Here is a 22,233-nt window from a genome sequence, read left to right as displayed (position 1 = left end):
CCTCGTTCTGAGTTCCGTTTTTTTGGAGGGAAAAATCCGAACTCCACGTGCAAACTCGAACCTATCCGAGCCTGCACATCCCTAGTATATACTGATCATTACTGATATAACCTGTGGATATTCTTGTATATTTTTTATCATGGTGACTGTGTTTTGTTTACATCACTATAGTAACTGATCCTGGTGGCCGGCGTCACTTCCGCTATGACGTGCGTGTTTGTTGACGTCAGTTCCGGATCCACCCAGCACAGACGTGGTGTATGTCTCTGTATTTAAGGTAGGATTTTTCATATATTTCTTATTCCTGACGAAGGTTTAAATACCGAAACATTGAAAAGCATTTGGGCTTCTGTCCTTATTTCTTAAAAAGAACCGTGAGTGCCGCCGTGTCTCTGCTCGTGTATACTTCTCCAATCTTGTCGGAGGGCACCCGGTGAGTTTAATGAACGCTAGAGCAGTGGAGTGCCAAACTATCACAGACTATATATATATATATATATATATATATAATGGAAATTACTATTCTATGTAACGCATATCTTATAATGTTATATTTCCATTATTTTCCCCACTTATGCGTTTTCTTTTAAGAAAGTTAAAAAAAAAACTTAGTTTATGGGTTATTTCTTCATGACTAAATCAGCATTTCACATAAATTATTAGACCATGTCCTCTCGGGAATGAACACGGTTACTTTAAAAAATATATTTTCTTAAGAAAGAAAAAAATGTAAAAGTTAAGGTTTGACATCCTTCATGAAGATTTTTTAATAGAATAGGGTGTCAAATTTTATAGTCCTCCCATCAAAGATATTTTAAGAACATTTTCATATTCTGCCACTTCTTCCTTTTATAGAGCACCCTCCATAGAACCATGTAAGCGATCCTTAAGCTTCGCAGGGAACTGCCCGGGCGGTTTAAAACTTGCTGCTGGAGCATCAATCAGATTTTTATTTGAAGTACTACATCCTCTAACTATTAATATTTTACGACTCAAGTAATGCCATATTATTTTACTAATGCAGTTAAAGTCTGTTTCACGTGGTGCCAGCACTGGTGTGCGGGCGAAAAAAAAAAAAAAAGTAATCTGTGAAGGAGATAACAGCACAGCTGCCCGCTGTCAGGTCCCGGCAGCATGCCCCTGCATCCTTACCTTTGCACTGGTCTCTTCTGCTACGGCTCAGGTCCTGGTGCTCCCATGTCCTCCCGATGGGCCTATACTGTTCCTGCGGCCATACTGCAGTCTCCTCCGGTGGTACATACGATGCCTACCCCGCCTGATCCGTTCGCTTGGCGCCGCCATCATGGACTGAAGCCGCTGACTGCTGGACATCCAATGAAACATCAACATCCAGACAGCTGATTCCATCTTTCAATCACAGCACAGGCCGGGGGTTAAAAGGTATTCCTGAATCACTGGCAAGCTACTACTGCAACATTGGACATACCTAGTGTCCTGTGGCTACAGATGACAAGTCTATTCCTGTGGACACTGCATCTGCTCTCTCTGGATCTATTCCTGTTGCTGCATGCATTTTGGACCGGGTGTTGTTTCATCTGCATCAGTGGTACCTGCAAGTTCTCCTCAGCTTCCCACAGACCCTATGGGTCCTAATTAGCAACTAGTGGCGCTAGTTCCAGAGCATTAGCTGGTCCCAACCCGGCATCCATATTGGTAACTGCTCCCAGTCCGATCCTGAGTGTATTAGCCGGCCCCAGCCCAGCAATCCGTACATAGCCGGTCCCAGCTCGGTAAAGAGCATAGCTGGTCCCAGCCTGGTCCTGAGCTTACTAGTCAACCCAGCCTGGCATTCCGTACATAGGGCCTGATTCAGACCTGCTCGCGAGCGCATAGCGCTCTCAAGCGGGTCGATAGCCAGGCTGTGCGAGCATGAGCCCCGTAGCGAGTGAATTTTCACTCGCTGCTGGACTCAGTACAAGACGGGGCAGCTGTCGATTGTGATTGACAGCTCACCCCATTTTGTAGGCGCGCAGGGGGGGTGGCTGGACAAACGGAGGCGCTCCTGAAGGAATGCCTGCCGTTTGTGGGTGGCCCTACTGACATCACCAGTGATGTCAGTAGTGAACTGCCTGCTCTATTAGAGCAGGAAGTTCACTGGGGCTTGCAGTGGATGAGACCCTACCACAAGGGTCTCCTCGCAAACCCCGATGGCGACCATCGCCAGGCCACCCGCTAAAGCTGTGGGTGGTCACCCACAGCTTAACAAGCGGCCTGGAGGCTGAAACAAAAAAAAAAGCAGCCCGTCCTGATTCATAGTGAGCACTTGCAAATTGCGAGCGCCTCTGAATTAGGGCCATAGCCGGTCCAAGCCTGGTAAAAGAGCATAACCAGTCCCAATCCAGTCCCGAACTTACTAGCCGGTCCCAGTCTGGCATTCCATACATAGCCGGTCCCAGCCCTGTAAAAGAGCATAACAGGTCCCAGCCCGGTCCTGAGTACTAGCCGGTCCCAGCCCGGCATTCCATGCATAGCCGGTCCCAGCCCGGTAAAAGAGCATAACCGTTCCCAGCCCAGTTCTGAGCGTACTAGCCTGTCCCAGCCCAGTAAAGAGTGTAGCTGGTCCAGCCCAGCATCCCAAGTTCCAGGTTCCTGTCGATCATCCTCCTCGGTATCCTGACTCAGTCATCTATCTTATGCTACTCAGTGTCCATCCTCACCTTATGCACAGAATCTACATAAACCATCCCAGTTTCCTACATACTAACCCCATTGTAGCGAAAAAGCAGATTTTGCATCCGCATGGGCATAACTGCACATGATATTGCATTAGCAAATCCATGGCTTTCCCTTGTAATTGTATATGTAATGTTATTTGTGTATAGGAAATTACAAATCTTTGAAGATGGACAGAAAGGTTGTGAGAGAGGTTTAGGAGGTTCTGCTTTCCTGTCTCGGCCATAATTATGTCAGATTATATATAGCATGTAAGAAAGATGTCCAGGGAAATTACATGACATCTGGCCAGACCCTTGATAACCAGTCCTTAAGAGCCCCGTGTTCTATCTAGGATCAGAGATCAAAGAAGGATTGCTTATACCAGAGACACACAGTCTTGAAAGGTGTGTATTACCCCACCTAAGTCCATGGGTGTGTTTATTGACACAAGTCTGTGATCCCAAACCTCTCAGCTTCACAAAGGGCTGAAGGTATAATAAAAGAACCCCTGCCCAAATGACCAAGAGACCCTGGAGCTACAGCTAGAGGGACAATACACTCTGAGCTGACAAGGATTAAAATCACCCCAGGGAGGGGGGTGAGGGGGGGATGCTGAAAAAGCAGGCATAAAAATGTCATACACTGGTTGTTCAGTGTTCATTCTGAGAGAAGCTATCGAAAGGTACAGATGATCCGGAGTTCGGCAGTGGTTCTACCTCGTCCCAGAACCACATAAGTGACATGGTTTGTTTATTCCATGTTATTTATTTCTGAACTTGCAAGTAATTGTGTGATTCCTTTTATTACCAGTATTATATTCTTGTAACTTTTTGTAACTAAGCTTTGAATATATTCTTGAATGAAAACATTAATTCTAGTTCTGGAACTTTGCTTTTATGACCCAATGCCTCATATGGCTCATGTTACCTATTTTTCTAAGTATTAACAGTTGTGTATGCAGGTGAGAGCAGAAGCCCACCTTATGCTTTAGCATTACAATTTCCTTCTGCTGATGGCAGTTACCCAGTTTATTTAACCACACGTGCTGAGGTAACCTGTAAAAGTCTCGGGCAGCGATTCTCAGATTGGCATATCTGGAAGGTCGGACCGCAGGACCGTGACACCCACTACAGAACCTTCCCTAGAATCCTTCCCAGGATCACTAGAACCCCTATATATGACACCCACACATTGTGCAATTTTGATTTATCAATTTGGTCTTCTTGACTATATCAATCAAACAGTACATAGTGTGGCTCTGATCTGATTGATGCAGATTTGATCACGTGTAAGGGGAATATAAAATGGTGACACACCAGCCAGTGCTTCTTTTGTGGGATCATCATTGGACCTTAAGGTTCAGGACTTACCATGGTATAATTTTGTTGTTTGTTCTTTGAGCTTGAACAACCTGATCAGTGTCATCTGACCAAACTGCTGACTGATCTGCTTGTTGGGCTATTGTAGTAAAGTTTATAGAGAGAAGAGCTATCATAGGAGACTGTATTTGGTGCACAGAAAATAAAATGTAAGTTATATCTAATTGGGTTAAAATTATTCCTACAAATTCAAAAAGTTCTAACAATATGAAGCGAAATATGATTAATAAGTATAGTAGATAGACTGTATGTGTACAAGACAACGAAATTGTGATTAAAAAAGTATTAAACCTACGTTGTCATATGTGTGTCTATATGTTGTCCTCTTTCATTTTACATAATGAATCAGTACTGTACCTGTGAATGATCTTGTGGGTATTCAAACAATGACTTTCAAATTTATTAAAGTAACTTGACTCAGTGGTAGATCTAATAAGGATATTGTAGGTTATACCAAAAATGAATATAACAATTGATGTGAATCCAAACATAGCTAATATATGCAAAGTGGATATCTTATAATTTTAGGCAGTTTACTCACTCCAAGTGGTCTATTCAACATCACTTAATTTATACAAAAGCAGATGAAAATAAACATTTTTACCTACTTTTGTATAAATTTAGGATCGTGCCTATTCATTATAAAGGTAATGCAGGAGATATTTTATTATTATTTATTTATAACAGTTTCTTATATAGCGCAGCATATTCCGTTGCGCTTTACAATTGTAAGCATTAATAGAACAAAACTGAGTAATAACAGACAGATATATAGGTAGGAAGGCCCTGCTCACAAGCTTACAATCTATAGGGAAATAGGCATTGATACACAAGGATAGGTGCTATATATTGCATTTTGGTCCAACCAGAATGCACATTTATCACTGATATCTCTTGTTAACCAGTCAGCCCCAATCTAGCCCGCTGTCCCCATACACTAGTATGGGGACCTGCATTCAGCAAGCTTTGAAAATACATTATTTTCGGAGCTTGACTGCAGGAACAATCGCAGGTGGCATTTGTTCCGGCACCCCCGCTGTTTCCCTATGGGAAGGATTCCCAGTGGCGAAGAAGGATTCATTCGGATCCCTCCGCCACTGCTCACCTCCTTCAACCAGAAGCCATGTGAATCCAAGTTCACACATGCGCAGTAGCACGGCCGAATCAGACTCGGCAGTGCTAATTTACTAAAGTAGCAGTGAAGGCATTTGTAGGGATAGCTAATCTTCGGATCAGCTGTCTCCACGTGCACCTACGTTCGCAGCAAAATACTCCCCACGGCATATAGAGGCATATAGATGTGTCCTTGCACATCTTTGCTGCAGTTGTGCCTAAAAGCTCCTCTCAGCGCACCAGGTCTTGTGAGACTCTGCTAGTGCCAGGCATCTTTTTTTGCTGAAAATGCTTCTATATCACAGTGCAATGCGACTATGACACCTCAGCAGATTGTGATGATTAATTTGATATGCGACACTTGTATATCTGTGTGCAACTGAAACTATATATAAAGTGCTACAATGTAGGAGCCGCAGCTTTTTTCATTCTTAGTTCCGTTGTGGTTCACATACTGTACATACTGTACTCAGGTGCACACAGATATAAGTGTCACATATCAATTCAAATGAATAATCACAGTCTGCAGGTGCGTCGTGGTCGCATCACATTGCGATTTAGACACATTTGCAGCAACAAAAGACGCCTGATGTTAGCAGAGTTGCATGGGACCTGGCGGCTTACACACACCAGGCAAGTTGCACTGCATGGCGAATTGAATTTAGATGTATGAGGACACATCTGTAAATTCACCCACTGCAGTGAGAGAGTGCTCCAACCCAACCCCCAACTCGGGACATTGTGGCCCACGGGTGGGACCGACCCCGAAAAACGGGACTAACCAGCCCATAATGGGGCAGTTGGAAGGTATTCTCTAGGGTCAGCTTTCTCTAACATTTGTTGTATTATTATTATCTCTCTTAATGGAATCCCACCTTTCCTCTATGATGATGTTTGCACAAAGCTGACATATTATCTGCTAGTATCGCGGAGATGAGCCAGCAGCCAGGCAGCAGAGATATGAAAGCAGCTTGTAAGGAGATGATGGAGTAGTTGGAATTAGCAGTTGGTGATTACAGTCGCTTTGTTAGCTCCTGGTTCAGCTCGGTCTGTGATTACAGGTGCTGGGCTACTTTATGGCTCCAGGCAGTTGGTGATTATAGTCGCTTTGTTAGCTCCTGGTTCAGCTCGGTCTGTGATTACAGGTGCTGGGCTACTTTATGGCTCCAGGCAGTTGGTGATTACAGGGACTGTGCTAGTTTCTAGTTCTGGGAAGTTGGTGATTACAGGAACTGCATACATTCTTGGCTCTGGGCAATATTGGAAGTCACTGATTCATTACATGGCTATTTATCGGTCTGAGACAGTTGGTGTAATAGCCACAGATTTCCAAGGGGGCCTCAAACACTCCTAGTAGAAATATTATAAAATATGTCTGTAAGAATGTTTCTTGGTTTGAACACTAAAATTATATTTTTCAATGAAAATGTTGAGCATTGGGCAGCCACCTATCTTTCAAAAGGGCCTGTGCTACAATCTATAACAAACAAATATGATGACAAAGCAGGAGGTGGGCGCAGCAAGTGCAGGCTTGGAGGGCCGCCTGTTGCCCAACACTGGTATACAGTACACATATGGAATATTAGAAGTCCCCAATGAGCTCCATCATTATATAAAGCACACGGCCACAGGCTTGTATATAAGACCAGAACCATAAAGATATTCCTGTAATCTACCATGTTTTTTTATATACTGCAAAGTAAGTATTTATATTGAATTAATTGAGGTAAACTGTGCTTAAAATGTAGGTGATTAATTTATATTTAGTAGCTAAAAATCATACCATTTATGGTTATAGGTGCATATTTATTTATTATGACATTTCAATTATAATTTCTTATAGTCGCTATTTGTGCACAAAGAAGAAATACAGGTGCACAACTCCAAATTAACTGATTATATATAAATAAATACATTTTGCAGTAAATACAATAGAGGTATTTGGCATAATCTTGGCCAAGCTTATGGGCCTGCCCACCATATCCGGGTAACCTCTTGTCGGGCAGGTCCCTAACATACTAAGGCTCAAATCCAGAGCGCAGGACACCCCGAAACTAGCCCAGCCAATCCACCCCAAAGCACCGCTCTAATAAGAAAAGTGAAGTGTTAAGAGCAGCCGCTGGCCGCATATAAAGCATAAAAATAAAAAAGTGAAATACATATATATATAAAGGAAACAGACAGTGAAGTATTAAAATGTGTTAAAGGAAAATGTGTTATACTGCGGTGCCCTGAAGCAGATCAGCAAAGCAATCTAGGGGGACCCACACCCCAAAAATGAACCAAAGCTGCACTACACAGTCTAAATATTAGCAGGACTTACCTATTATTGTGCCCTGACTGGTGTGCATATTACATTGCCAGACTCCATGCTGTAACCAATGTAGTAGAAGTGCTAGTCTGAGTGGGAAGTGGCTCAGGCTTCCCAGGTGTGCAAATCAATGCACTAATTAGTTTACAAAGAAAAAAAGATCTCAGACTGTACATTCTGGACATATATATATATAATTGGAGGTGCTACCTGTGGAGACCATTGATATATACACAAAGAAGAAATACAGGTGCACAACTCCAAATTAACTGATTATATATAAATAAATACATTTTGCAGTAAATACAATAGAGGTTTTTGGCATAATCTTGGCCAAGCTTATGGGCCTGCCCACCATATCTGGGTAACCTCTTGTCGGGCAGGTCCCTAACATACTAAGGCTCAAATCCAGAGCGCAGGACACCCCCAAACTAGCCCAGCCAATCCACCCCAAAGCACCGCTCTAATTAGAAAAGTGAAGTGTTAAAAGCAGCCGCTGGCTTTGAGCCTTAGTATGTTAGGGACCTGCCCGACAAGATTTATGACCTGCAGACATTTGAAAGGGAAATGAGTGTTCTGAAGGTGATGGTAGAGAGAAAGGATAAAGAAATGGGTGAATATTCAGAATACTGTAGGTCACCATCTTGGCTGAGGCCGAAATTAAATTGAGAAAGGAAGTTGAAGACCTTAGAAAAGACAGACAGACAGACAGGCAGCATTGCTGCAACAAGAGGAAAGAGTGCCACAGGAAATGAAGAGAAGGCTGATTTACTGCAAGACGACCAATGAAAAAGCAAAAAAACAAAAGCAATTTATCAAATTGGTTACCCGGTTTAAGAAGAAAGACATAGAAATAGAGGCTTTAAACAATCAAATTGCAGAGCTCCAGGTGAAAATTACAGACATGGAGACATAGAGCGCTAAATAAAAGTATGCATTTATAATAAATAATAAACATACCTCTTTACAAAGAATAGTTTTTTTTATAATTATTTAAGCATTAATTTTATCCATCAATGTATTATTTATTGTGCAGCAAGAGAATAATAATAATAATTATAACACATTTAATTTGTAGGCCAGAATTAAGTAATTCTAAAGAAATATTCTACTTAAATGAACAATGGGCTGCAAAGCTAATTCACAAAACAATTTGTACTTAACACCTACATACATCGTAAAATGTATATATGCAATTTCATAGGTGGATATCAGTTACAAATTCTGATATCTGTCTTGAAATGACGGGAGATCCACTCACACTTCCTGGGATGTGGGGGACTACCCAAAATATCGTGAGTCACCCGCACCTCCTGGGAAAGTAGGAAAGTATGCATCATTGGCACCTGTATTTGGCCTGTAGGGTGCCTGAAGAGGCACCCTGTAGCCCTTAAATTCCACCTGAGAGCCGCACCTGGCTCTCAGTTTCCTCATCTCAGTCTCCCCTACATAACACTGTGACATAGCCAGTGCGGGGGCAGGGCCTACTCAGTGCTCATTACTGTCCTGTGATGATGCTGGTTGCACTCAGGACTTGTTGTATTGCTAATTACTTTGAGGCTCAACCTTACAAATGTTTATACCCCAAATAAGGGTTTTGCTCCCCATCATCTCCAATCAAATCTCTCACGCACAAGTGCACATGAAATAGATAGCTGAACAGATAACACATAATCATATGTTACATGTGATGGGCCTAATTCTGAGTCACACAGATCTCGGCGAGTGTTTGCCTACAGCGCAGATGGAAATTTATACAATTTCACATATTTCTGTCCTATTCTAAATCCGCCGGAATTTGTCCTGATTCCATGAAACACTGTAGAGCGGGAGCTGGCCGGCATGGGGCTGGGGCTGGGGTAAGTGCAGATGCTAGGAATGAGAGTTGCGGCAGCTGGTGTAAGATGAATGAGCGGCACGGGTTTCCACTTGCAGATGCAGTAACACCCAGGTAAGTAATTCAGGCGTCAGCCCCTTTGCATGTGAGCCACTGTGTGCGGTTTTTTTTTACCACAGCCACCGTTTTAAATGTCTGCATGAAATATCATCTTCTGAGGTTATATAAACATCTATATGTGTTCATGAAAGTGAGAATCCGCTCCTGGAAAACGTCTTGTCACATAAAGTAAACCTTTGGGATGGGATATAACTTTCTATATTCCACCCAGCACCAAATTATACATTTTCCTGTGTGACAGGTACACTTTCAATTGTGTTAGGTTTACAATTTATGACATTAGGACCAATTTTATTTTGCGGCTAATCATGGTGCTCATCAAGTCAAATTTTTTTTATTATTAACGCTTATCCCTGGCCTGGAGTGATAAGTTTAACTTACCCCTTCCAACAGGCTAGCCTTTGTGTATATAAGCATCTGTTAGTTAGATTGCTGGCTTGCATATGCATGGTGGAATTGAAAACTCATTAAAAAAGCACAGTAAATATAGATAAAATGTATTTAAAATAATATTTAATTTTTTTTTTCCAAATTGCAATAAATGTAAATAGACTGTGGGGTCTATTTACTAAGCAGTGTTAGGAGAAGTGATAAGTGAAGAGTGAAAAGTGATAAGGTGCCACCCAATCAGCTCCTGTCATTTTTCAAAAACAGCCTGTGAGATGGCAGTTAGGAGTTGATTGGCTGGTACCTTATCACTTTTCACTCTTCACTTATCACTTCTCCTAACACTGCTTAGTAAATAGACCCCAGTATACGGATACAACGCATATTTTTTAATTTCATCTTGGGATGACAATAACAGAACAGATATTAATAAATATCGGTGCAATACTTCTTAATTAGCTTTCACAAATGTAATCTTACCAACAGTAGGGTTATCGCCAAATGTAACCCTCTGCATATATTGGGCACTGTGGGCCTTATTCAGAGTTGTACGCTATGCCGATATTCTCACAGTTGAGTGATTATTGGTAAAATGCATCAAAGTACATTACTGTAGTCACTCGCAGAGACTTTTTATTTGCAGTGTGATTGACAGGAAGATAAGTGGTAATGTAAGAGTGGCAGCAAATAAAGCAGGCGTGACGCGACCGTTTCGGGGGCGTATTACAGCCTCCACCTGCAATCCCATATTCATAAAAAAGTATCAGGCATCTCAGTTCCCATGGCAATTTAGCCCGAACATCGGTTTTATTCAAAAGGCCAATTATCGACTGATCTGCAACCGATACTGCGAGACGCTTGGATTTGCGAAGCCACTGGCGGGCGTCTCAATACAGATCTAGTCATCTGCTACATTTGCATATTTTCGCACATCCACTGTGTACCCAGACGCGGCAGCTGCGGCATTAACGTACATCTCTGAATCAGACCCTGTGATAGCAAGCTCTATATTTGGCAATTGCTAAATATGCCACTTTGCATGTAAAAGGTGGTGTTTCCCAACACGGTGACAAACGTGGATCCATGTCTCTGGGCTCTTCAGTCTGGGTCTCCTTGGCAGTGAAGGGGTTCATTTTCTCCAGCTGTACAGCAGGTGCTGCGGTGACACTTACTCGGAGGAGCCAATTCTCTGCAGCTGGCTGTCCCTGGTGGTTACTGACTCACTGTTACAGATAGCGCTGAGGGAAAAGAGTGGCCCACAGTCTGACATCATGTCGCAATCAGCATGCGAGATGCGCTGTCAGAGTAGGAGAAGCAAAGCCAAAATGAGATGTGTCCCTGGATGACTCCAGTGTGTCTACCTGCTGTCACTAATGTATAAAAGACATTCACTGCCTCTTCTCAGTTTGTGTTTTAGACACATTACATATATTTATTGTGACAAATGCTGCACTAACAAGAGGAGTATTTTTTCCAGTGCATTTAAAGAGAAACCCATTCAATAGACGTCAGTTGTTAGTGTTCTATTCCATTTGTGTGTACATATATTATATGTATATATATATATATATATATATTGACAAAAACACTGGAATGATTGTCAAGGAGAAGCAATGGAGTCACAAGGGGGGTGCACGCCACACCCGGGTGTCACCCACCGAGGGGTGACACCAAAGTGCCGACTCCTCCACAGTGACTGGAGCCGGGTGCCGCACTGTAGCATTACGTGCAGCACTTGGCTCCTGACACAATGAGGGAGTCAGCACCGCACACAGAGTAGTCACCTCTGGGACACCCCGGAGTGATTACAACAGCAGTTCAGGCTGTGAGGCCACACATCCCTACCCGTGAGGCCACATCCCTACCCGTGAGGCCACATCCCTACCTGCAAGGCCATTTCCCTTTTTCCCGTTGCGCAGCTTCACAGCGCACTACAGCCCTCCTTGTCACTGAGGGGTGGTATACATGCTCCAGGTGTTTAGCTACTTTCTGGTAAACAGGGTTTTTTTTTAGCAACCTTGATTGCCATAACACCTGTAAGAGGCTGATAAAAGGTGTGTCAGTCTCTGTAGTCAGTCGCTCACTGCCTGGGGAACAGTTCAGGGGCCTGTTGAGATGCACTGTGACTACCGAATGTAAGTGCAATGCTACAAACTGTTTTGTGAGAAGGATGTTAAGTCCCCCCACTTTGTTTAGTTAGAGCCGGACAGACCAGAATTTACTTTTATGTTTGCATCCACACTCTCGCCAGGTAGGTAAGATCTAGAATCACACACCAAATGAAGTTAGCAAGTTTCTAGTATATAAACATTGAGATAAGGGGTGCACTAGCAGTATAGGAAAATAGTAATCCATTTATAGAGTCATAATGACAGTAATTACATCACAGGGACCTTTGCAAAGGCACACAACATTCATACATTCATATATTTCTGTTCATTTATGATTGTGGTGTACCAGTGGTTAACCAAAATGTTGGATTGTGATTTAATTACTGCCATTATGCCTCAAGAAATGGATTTTTATTTCCCAACACTGATGAGTGATATTTATGTATATTATATATACAGTATATAATACACAAAACCAATAAACCCTTGGCGCTTGAAATCAGGCCAAAAGTAAATGTGCACTAATACTCTCAACTTCAGTGGTTGAGCCAGACTTGGAAATCCTTGCTGTGTCAAGGTACCAATATGGGGTTCAATCCAATTAGTTGTGAGTTGGGTTCTGCAAACCAGTTCTTATGGCAAACTCACACTGCACATTTAATTTGCAATCCAATTCCAAATTTGGATAGATATTTCAGATGAAATTTGCCGATTTTTGTGAACCCCTGCCTGAGCATGTGAAAAATTAGGGAAAATCTTCATATGCAGTGCAGAACCTCTGGTACACCCTTCCTAATAAATGATTGGAGGGGTTTAGATAGCATAATTTGGCCAGTAAAGTCAGTTTTCTCTAAAAAGCTCAATAATGTAGTAAATGAAATGAGACAGGTATGTGGGACAGGTAAGTGGAGGTGTAAACAGGGCTGGTTTTACAGATACCCTGGGTACGCGGCCGAGTAGGGCGCCACATAGATGAGGGAGACCTGACCCGGCCGCGACCAAAATTTTTTTAGGATGATTAAAAGAGCAACACCTAGTATGCACCCATGCTTGCGGCACTGAAGAGGGTCTGTATGTCTGCATTTGAGAGGCATGCCAGAAAATTGACTTATGTTCAATGTTACCAGCCCCGAGGCAGCTAGATAGTACATCCAGGTCTGCTTTTCAAGATATGGTGGGTACGCGGCAGAGGAGGGTGCCCCGACACGGCCTGCTTCATGTAACTTTAAACTCAGGCGGGTGGCAGTCAGACTATGGCCCGTATTCAATTTGAGCCGAGTCGCGATAATTCAACGCGGCCCGGACCTAACGCTTCCTTCGCCTGTTTTGTAGGCCTTAAAGTATCGCACGCATGCCCGCTTATCCCCGTATTCAATTTGAAAGTAGGTGAAAACGTGACCCAGCGATACTTGGATCGACGTTCAAAAAACGGGAATTTTCGGGAAATAATCTATGGGTACCCCCGTTTTTGGCTGCAAAAGAAAGTCGGGTTTTTAAATAGCCGTGGCAGGTGTTTTTTTTTCCCGACCTTGAAGAAGTGATGCAGAAGAGCATTTAGCTTTTTTTTTTCATTTTTAAAAATGGTCCCATCAAATTTGGGGTGCATGAAAATGGGTACTAGCATATTTTTAAGTCCCAAAATGCATTTTTTTAAAACTCTGCAAAAATGCACCTGCCACGGCTATTGAAACCCCGACTTCCTTCAGGAGTTAAAAATGGGGGTACCCATGTCTACACATCTTTAGGGGGTCCCTAGAATATTTCCAGAAAATTCCCATTATGTTGTACCTGTAAAAAAAAAGAAGTAAAATTGTAAAAAAAAAATGTATATGGTCCCCCCCCAAAAGCCAAACCAGCCCCAGGCTAGCCAGTCAGTGGTGGATTCTAAAAATATGGGGAACAAAAAGTGTAGGGTTCCACCGTATTTTAGAAACCAACCCAAGGCTGCAGGGACCAATTCTGGTTTTAAGTATAGAGGTAGAAAAAAACGTGGAGATCCCCCTATATTTAAAACCGGCAGCAGACAAAAACGACCGAGGGTGTAATGCCACAGCCCGGAGACCCAATCACTGTCGCTTCAGGTCCAAAGCATTAGCACCCCAAATCGGTCAGCACAAGCCGGTGATCTCGGGGGAGTCAGGGACCCCCCAAAGAAGGGCCCTCCTCTCCCGAGCACCACAGGCTTAGGCTGAAGCCCGGGGCTCTTCCCCATACCCCTTGCTTGGTGGGTATGGAGGTAATGGGGGGGCCAAATAATGTAAAACTATTGTGTTTTACAGTGGAACTACAAGTGCCAGCATGCCTTCCATTTTGCACTTGTGGAACAACAAGTGCCAGCAGACATGTGGCACCTGTAACTTCACTGTAAAATAAAGTTAAAAAAAGACAAAACACACACACCGTGACAGTATAACTTTATTACACACACCTACCCATTCACACAAACTTACCTATACCAGAAGTATCTCTCCCCTCCTCCAGTAGAATATCCTTAAAACATGGCTCTGCAAAGAAAAAAATCATACTCACTTATATCCTGGCGCTGGTCTCCGCAGTAATCCACGAACTTGGCAAAACAAAAAAACGAGTATACACGACCCACGCAACAGCTATCAGTGTGTGTGTTGCCACACATACTCATAGCCCCCGAATGCCAGCTGACAGAACATATACGGAGCTGGCAGTCCCGAGAGCCGATCAGCGGCCACGCTGACTGTAGAGCGGCTGCTGATTGGCTCCGGCTACTGACAGTTCACACGTGGGCGAGTCACACCACTAAGGGGGGAGGGTTAGGTTTAGGGTGTGGGGTGGGGGAGGTTAGGTTCAGGCACTAGCGGGGAATGTTAGGTTCAGGTACCGCAGAGGGAGGGTTAGGGCAGGGAGAGGTGGTGGGTTAGGATACCTACTGACAGGTGTCTGTATTCTAACCCTGTCGGGATCCAGGGATTCTGACCGCCGGTATCTCGAGCGCATGCATCCCCTACCCATCCCGTATACAGGAATATATCAAGTTTTAATAATGAAACAAATTCAGCTCACTGGAACTCGACTTCACCCAACGCATTTCATCTTAAGGAACTGGCACCGTGCCTCCTATCACTTCTGATGGAACCAATGAAAGTGTGGTTTATAAAACCCCCTTGGAGTGTGAGGCCCAGTGCAAATGCCACCATTGCTTTGCCATAAAATAGCAGTATACCTTGCAGGAAAAGAGATAACTAAAGTTTATTGTTTTTCATTCTCTTTGAGCTTTACATACAGAAATGAGAACTTAGGCTCTACTGGTTGAAATTCCACAACCCCCTTATTGTTCTACCTTGTAGAGAACAGCGCATAAAGACGATAGCAGCATGCTGTAAGATAGTGATAGGCTTATCAGAAGTCTCTAATGGATTCACTTGCTCTCACTTATTCCGCTTTTACTGAACCATCCTCTTCTATCCCGTGTTCCTGTGGTCTCCAGTAATTAATGTCAGACGAGGGACTTGCATTATAAGCTGTGCTTTTCTTCATTCCCTTGACCCTGTCAGCCTCTGTTTAATCTCCTGCGAAGCGGCTGCAGATTCTGCCGACGAGCAAATATAAAAAAGAGCCTTCTTGATGGACGCATTACAATAGTAGTTTCACTTAGTAAAAAATTGTAGTGATAGAACAGGGATGTGCTGCGCGTCCTGAGTCTGGAGAGATAAATCGATATGTTAATTCTCTCCACCATGGCAAATTCTGAAACCCAACTGTTATATTGTTAGTAATAGTAGACAAGCAGCAGAAGTTTTTATTACAGATACTACTTGTTCAGAGAAAGCTTCACTCACAGAACCAATAGGTAAACTTATTCCATGTGTGATTCCCGGTAATTGTGTCAGATTCCGAGGAGGGGTCTTTGTAACATGTGACCGGGGATCTATCTCACAGGGACATCGGTTATTGCTTCCGCCAGGGCCGGATTAAGGTCTGTGGGGGCCCCTGGGCAACAAACATGTGGGGGCCCCTATTAAATGTGACAAACTGGGGGTATACGCAATGGGGACCTTATGCAGAGCCCCCAGTAGTGTCAGTGCCCACAGTGGTAGTGCCCCGTATGCAGTGCACCCAGTAGTAGTGCCCCTTATGCAGCGCCCCCTATGCAATACTCCCATTAGTAGTGCCCCCTGTAGTAATGCCCTCTGTATAAATGCCCCCAGTAGTAATACCCCTGTAGTTGTGCCCCAAATAGTAATGCCCCCCAGTAGTAATTGGGCATGTGCCCAATAGTAATGCCCTAGTAGTAATGCCCCCTGTATAAATCCCCTAGTAGAAATACCCATGCAGTTGTGCCCCCAATAGTAATGCCCCCAGTAGTAATGCCCCTCTATTAGTGCCCCCAATACTAATGCTCCCTCTCTAGTAGAGCCCCCAATAGAAATGCCCCCTGATTAAAGCCCCCAGCAGTAATGCTTCCCCCGAGTAATGTTCCCAGTAGTAATTCCCCCCCAGTAATGCCCCCAGTAGTAATGCCTCCCCCCTCCCCGAGTAATGCCCCAGTAGTAATGTTCCACCCTGAATAATGCCCCCAGTAGTAATGTCCCCCTCTCCGAGTAATGCCCCAGTAGTAATGCTCCCCCTGAATAATGCCCCCAGTAGTAATGCCTCCCCCCTCCCCGAGTAATGCCCCAGTAGTAATGCTCCCCCTGTATAATGCCCCCAGTAGTAATGCCTCCCCCCTCCCCGAGTAATGCCCCAGTAGTAATGTTCCCCCCTGAATAATGCCCCCAGTAGTAATGCCCCCCTCTCCGATAATGCCCCAGTAGTAATGCTCCCCCTGAATAATGCCCCCAATAGTAATGCCTCCCCCCTCCCCGAGTAATGCCCCAGTAGTAATGCTCCCCCTGTATAATGCCCCCAGTAGTAATGCCCCCAGTAGTAATGTCTCCCCCCTCCCCGAGTAATGCCCCAGTAGTAATGCTCCCCCTGTATAATGCCCCCAGTAGTAATGCCTCCCCCCTCCCAGAGTAATGCCCCAGTAGTAATGCTCCCCCCTGAATAATGCCCCCCGCCAGTAATGCCACCAGTAGTAATGCCTCCCTCCTCCCCGAGTAATGCCCCAGGTGTAATGTGTAATGCCCCCCGCCAGTAATGCCCCCAGTAGTAATGCCTCCCCCCTCCCCGAGTAATGCCCCAGGTGTAATGTGTAATGCCCCCCGCCAGTAATGCCCCCAGTAGTAATGCCTACCTCCTCCCCGAGTAATGCCCCAGGTGTAATGTGTAATGCCCCCCGCCAGTAATGCCCCCAGTAGGCCGCTTGCACTAAAAATAAATAAATAAATAAAGCTCATACTTACCTGAACCTTAGACCCGCGTCCGCTGCTGTCCGCTCGGCTGCTCCTCCACACTATGGCAGAGACGTCATGACGTCTCTGCCATAGTGCTCTGCGTGAGCCGGAAGCTGGAGCTCATGTGAGCTCAAGCCTCCGACTCCGTCTGCCGCTACGGGGAGGGAGCCGGGCACCCGCTGTTTACAGCGGGCGCCTGGCAATAGGAGCCTCCCTGCGGCGCCGGGGTTAGGTTGGACGGAGGAGGCGGAACTGGTTCCGCCTCCTCCGGTCCACTTTAACCCCGATGGGTGTGGGTGCCCTTAACGTGTGGCGGCCGAGGGACGATTGCCCCTGTCGCCCCCCCGTTAATCCGGCCCTGGCTACCGCTGTCTCTGCAAGTTCCAGATAGTACTTTGGAGGGGAAATTTTGTTTCAAATGAAAACGTCAGTTCCGATACGGACTGTTAATTTTCGCAGCTTTGCCGCAATTTTTTATATAAGCCCAATACTAATGTAATAAAGTGGCATACACAGAGAATAGTGCCCTGTCAGTTCTATTAATAAATATGAAAGTTGCATTTGTAATATAGGGGCCTATTCATCATCACTTAATATTTTCAAAAGCATTTTCACCTGCAATTGTAGAAATTAAGGCCCCCATTTACTAATGAAGCATAAGCCCTTTAACACTCGCTAAAGGGGTTATGTCTTAGTTTCTGCATTTAACAAACAGCAGTAATCTAAGTTTACCGCTGTTTGTCACAGCATCGTTCTCGCCAACTTACAGATGGCGATGCGTACCCCATTGCCCGGTAGGGTCACGCATACGCACAAGAGTAGGGACCTGCTCTGAAAAGAGCAGTGAAAAATCTCGAGGAGACAGCTGATTTTCGGATCAGCTGTCTCCGCGCCGGAGCAATGATGAATTGCTCAGCACTCATGGCGAGTTAGTATGTTAATTATCGGACCCCGATAATTAACATCATGAATACAATAGACCCTTTAGGGGGATATTTATCACAATCCGCATTTTAAATGTGGATGTGATAAATATTTTACACCTAAATTGGCAATATGAAAATGTAAATTTTTGTGCAAATTTATTGAGAGGCCCGGCGAAGAGCTTGGAAGAACAGTGATAAATGGAGTGATAAACATAGCACTACCTATAGGTGTACAAAAATAATAAACTATAGAAAAGACATAAACTTCCCTTTAGTAATGTTGGTTTTCACTTCCATATGTTCCCATGGACATGTCATTGAAAAAGTAAGTTAAACCATGTAAACCATAAAAAGATCCTTACTACTACTACTACTACTAATAATAATAATAATAATAATAATTACCTTTGAAGGCTATGGAGCTATTAAAATAAAGGATCAAACAAGGTCTATATAGCAAGTAAAATAATTTTTACTACATCAAAATAAAATCCATGTGTGGGACCAAGCAATGGCCACCGGAATAGTGATAAAAACAATAATTGAAAATAAAGGACCCCACCTTAGAAGTGGGCAGGTGCAATAATAAACCAGGGCAGATGGAATAATAAAGGAAAAGTCATCGGTAAACATTCCCAGCCACCAAGAAGTTCAAATAATGGCCCGCATTCAATTAACTGCGATGAGACGCTTTTCTGGGCGAAAAACGGCTCATCTTGCAAATTTATACTTCTCATGCAAACCTTTTAGCCACGGTTTTCTCATCTGCAAATTCTCCATAGTCAAAAGCGCTGAAAAGTTTTCTATACCACCAGAGCAGGTGATAAGTTGTGCAAAACACCTATTTTAAGGTAAAAATGTCGGGACTTAGGGGGTCATTCAGACCCGCTCGTGAGCGGCAGTACGCTCGCAAGCGGGTCGATGTTGCCCCACTGCGCATGCGCACAACGGAGGGAGCTCCGTCGTGCGCATTCGCGAGACCCGGTGAGCGACGGGATCTCCATCGCTCCGGGTCTCGCACCAAAGGGGGCGTGCTGTCGATGTTGATTGACAGCACGCCCCCTTTGGTGGGCGTGCCGGGGGTGTGCCTGCCAGACGGAGGCGTTCCCATGGGAACGCCTACCGTCTGAAGCCGGCCCCACTGACATCACTAGTGATGTCAGTGGGAGTGATTTTGGCTCTGATAGAGCCAAAATCACTCCAGGACTTGCGGCAGCGAGACCCTACCGCAGGGTCTCAGTCGCAAGCCCTATGGTCGCGATGGTCAAGACCATCGCGACCATCATCATGGACGCTCGCTATAGCTGTGGGTGGTCACCCACAGCTATGCGAGCGTCCATGAGGACGCTCCAAAAAAAGGTAGGAGGGCCCTGATTCAGAGCGAGCGCTCTGGTCAGAGCGTTCAGCTCTGAATCAGGCCCTTAGTGCAGAATCCCTTGGACACCCTCCTTAATGACCAATTAGGCGGAGAAAAAATGGAAGGTTTAATGTATTGGGTCTGGTATTTTGGGGGGCATGTATGGGACATGTGTTTTAAGCATTGCATGTGACTGCACCAGGTGTATTTTTATGTTTTTGGTTTTTTTTAAAGTGTCCTAAAATGACACAAAAACATACAGTACTTGCCTACCCTCCCAGAAGTTGCGGGAGGCTCCTGATTTTTCGGGTAACCCCCGCGCACCCCCGAAAGGGGAGAATATTACCGGGTCCGTCCATCGGGGGTGGAGCCTAATGGTCCAATTCTATGATAATCGCCTAATTTAGCCCCGTTCCTATTTTAAATATCTGCCGTTTGCTGTGAAGTCCTGTGAGGGGTGGGACTTAATTAGTCCACTCACGGCCTCAACTCCGCCCACCTACTTCTCTTCCCCAGGCTTCTTCCGGAGAGGAGAATTTTAAGTTGGCAAGCATGCACAAAAATATACTTGCACCAATTTTAATGTACCCCTAATTTAACTGCAGCATTTATTTTGTTCTTTCTATCATTTTTCCACCTTTATAGAAAAATGCATATAATAGTAATTTGACACAATTTAAGAACACCAAATACTTTTATTAGGGCCACTAATACACTTCTATATTGTTTTCCTATCTCCGTTTTTTTTTTTTGGGGGGGGGGTACAGACAGATTTCCCCATTTTCTGCTGTACTTTTCACCAGTTTCACCACGGACAGTTTTCGGGAGAATGCTGCATTGTGGCTTTTGAAATTGGATTGCGCGAGAAGCGGTAGCACGCATAGGCAAAATTATCACACAAAAAGTCCTGAGGTGTGCGAAAACTAAACATATGTTTTCACATTATCACGAATAATTGAATTTGGCTCAAAGTCTCCAAATATAGGTGTCAGTCCTCTCCTCCAATAAGCCAATGTGTTTCGAGACATGGAAAAAGATGCATATTGGAAATAAATTACGCAAAAAAAAAGATGTGCAGCAAATAACATATGTACCGTACCCAGGACACTCAGGACATGGAGATATGGGCTTATTAATTGTGTTTTTATTCTCCTAAAGAGCCTCAGTTCCGGCTAGCGCTGACCAGAAGCAGAAGTCGCCGGCGGTGCTGATGGTTATTCACAAAATGATAAATGAAAGCAAGGGCAGAGTGTTGCCATCTTCTGTGGATCCCAAACAAGTACCTTTTCTATGATCTTCTTGGTTCTAGAATAGTAGACCCATTATCATGGGAAAAGGAAGTCTTGGTACTCACTAAACGAGGTGTAGCCAGTACAATGTCGTTTGTGGCGGGACCCGGTGGGGATGCCGGTATTGGCAAGTGCATACACGCTTGCGTATGCCGGCAGCGACGGAACAACGGTGCAGCATGGCCCCCTCTGACGATCTTGCTCATTGGACCTGTATGCAGGTCCTGATGGGCGATGCATGACAACGTGCAGGAGCGCGCATCATCAGCTAAATAGCGGGTACACACTGGCTGATGTGGATGATATGTCCGATCCGCCCGATCAGACGACATATCATCTAGTGTGTACCCAGCTTTACATCTAATTTATCCTCAATGATTGATAGTCACAGCATCGGAGCGACGGATTGCCCGTCGCTATCCGGGTCTCGCGCATGCCGGCGTGCGCATGCGCTCTGGGCCACCATCGACCCGGTTGCGAGCGCTCAGCGCTTGCGACCGGGTCTGAATCAGGCCCTGTGTATGCGCGGCCGGCAGCCGGTACATGCGTCAATGAAGGAAAACTAATACAGTAGCCCATAGGCTATTATAGGCATTTATCTATCTGGGCCACGCTTGGTAAATCTAACTGAATAGCAGCCCCCATAGAAACCTATGGGGACTGCATTTGCGGTCGGAAATGGAGGGGCCACGGGAAGCAACTGCTGTTATCCCTCCATGGTACATCTGGGCGATCCTTCATATTTGCTGATAACTCACTATTTATTTTTTTCGGGGGATATCCCACAAATATTAATTGATAAGTAGACCCATTAAGATGTAATCAAACAAACATCACCACATACATTGTTTACAGGCATTCGGTAATGAATAGCCGGCTGCCGCATGACCGGCGGTTCGACTCCCGGCTGCGGCAGCCCGACAAAACAGCAGAGCCCAGCAGCGGAAGCCCGACAGCGCTGGAAATCCCGATCATCCCTAAGGTAAGTACTTACTAACCTAACCAACCCCCCTAACCCTAACCCTCCTTAGGGATGCCTAACCCTAACCTCCCCCCCCAAGTGCCTAACCCTAACCTCCCCCCGCTAAGTGCCTAACCCTAAGCCCCCCCTTCTCCGCTGCCTAAACCTAAGTATCCCGTTTACAGCAACAACCTGCGTAGCTACTGCACAAGGTGGATGGTAATAATTGTCAATACAGAGAGTAAATTGTATGTGTGCTCTCTGTTCAAATGAATGGAAGACTGGATCAATAAAATATTCTATTTAATAATAGCACATAAATATCACAATACAATCGCTAGTATCCAGATAATAATTAATCTAATAAAGGCAATAACAACTGAGTAAAAGAGTGCTGGCGTCCCAGCTACTGGTATAAAATACAAGAATTTACTTGATCTCTTGGTAACCAATA

The 22,233-nt window shown here is 44.6% G+C and overlaps 1 protein-coding gene across 1 annotated transcript in view; it reads left to right on the top strand.

Annotated features, from left to right (window-relative positions):
- The first annotated feature begins 244 nt into the window (after positions 1-244).
- The window catches only part of SGCD (sarcoglycan delta), a 314,160-nt gene continuing 292,171 nt past the window's right edge, over positions 245-22,233 (top strand). The window contains exon 1 of the mRNA XM_088478958.1: positions 245-277. The gene's annotated coding sequence lies outside the window, so the exon portion shown is untranslated. The remainder of the gene's footprint in view (positions 278-22,233) is intronic.

This window comes from Taudactylus pleione, unplaced genomic scaffold, assembly GCF_031769625.1.
Source record: "Taudactylus pleione unplaced genomic scaffold, aTauple2 ptg000225l, whole genome shotgun sequence".
In the NCBI taxonomy this organism is placed as follows: domain Eukaryota; kingdom Metazoa; phylum Chordata; class Amphibia; order Anura; family Myobatrachidae; genus Taudactylus; species Taudactylus pleione.
This window is presented reverse-complemented; position numbering and strand designations above follow the sequence as displayed.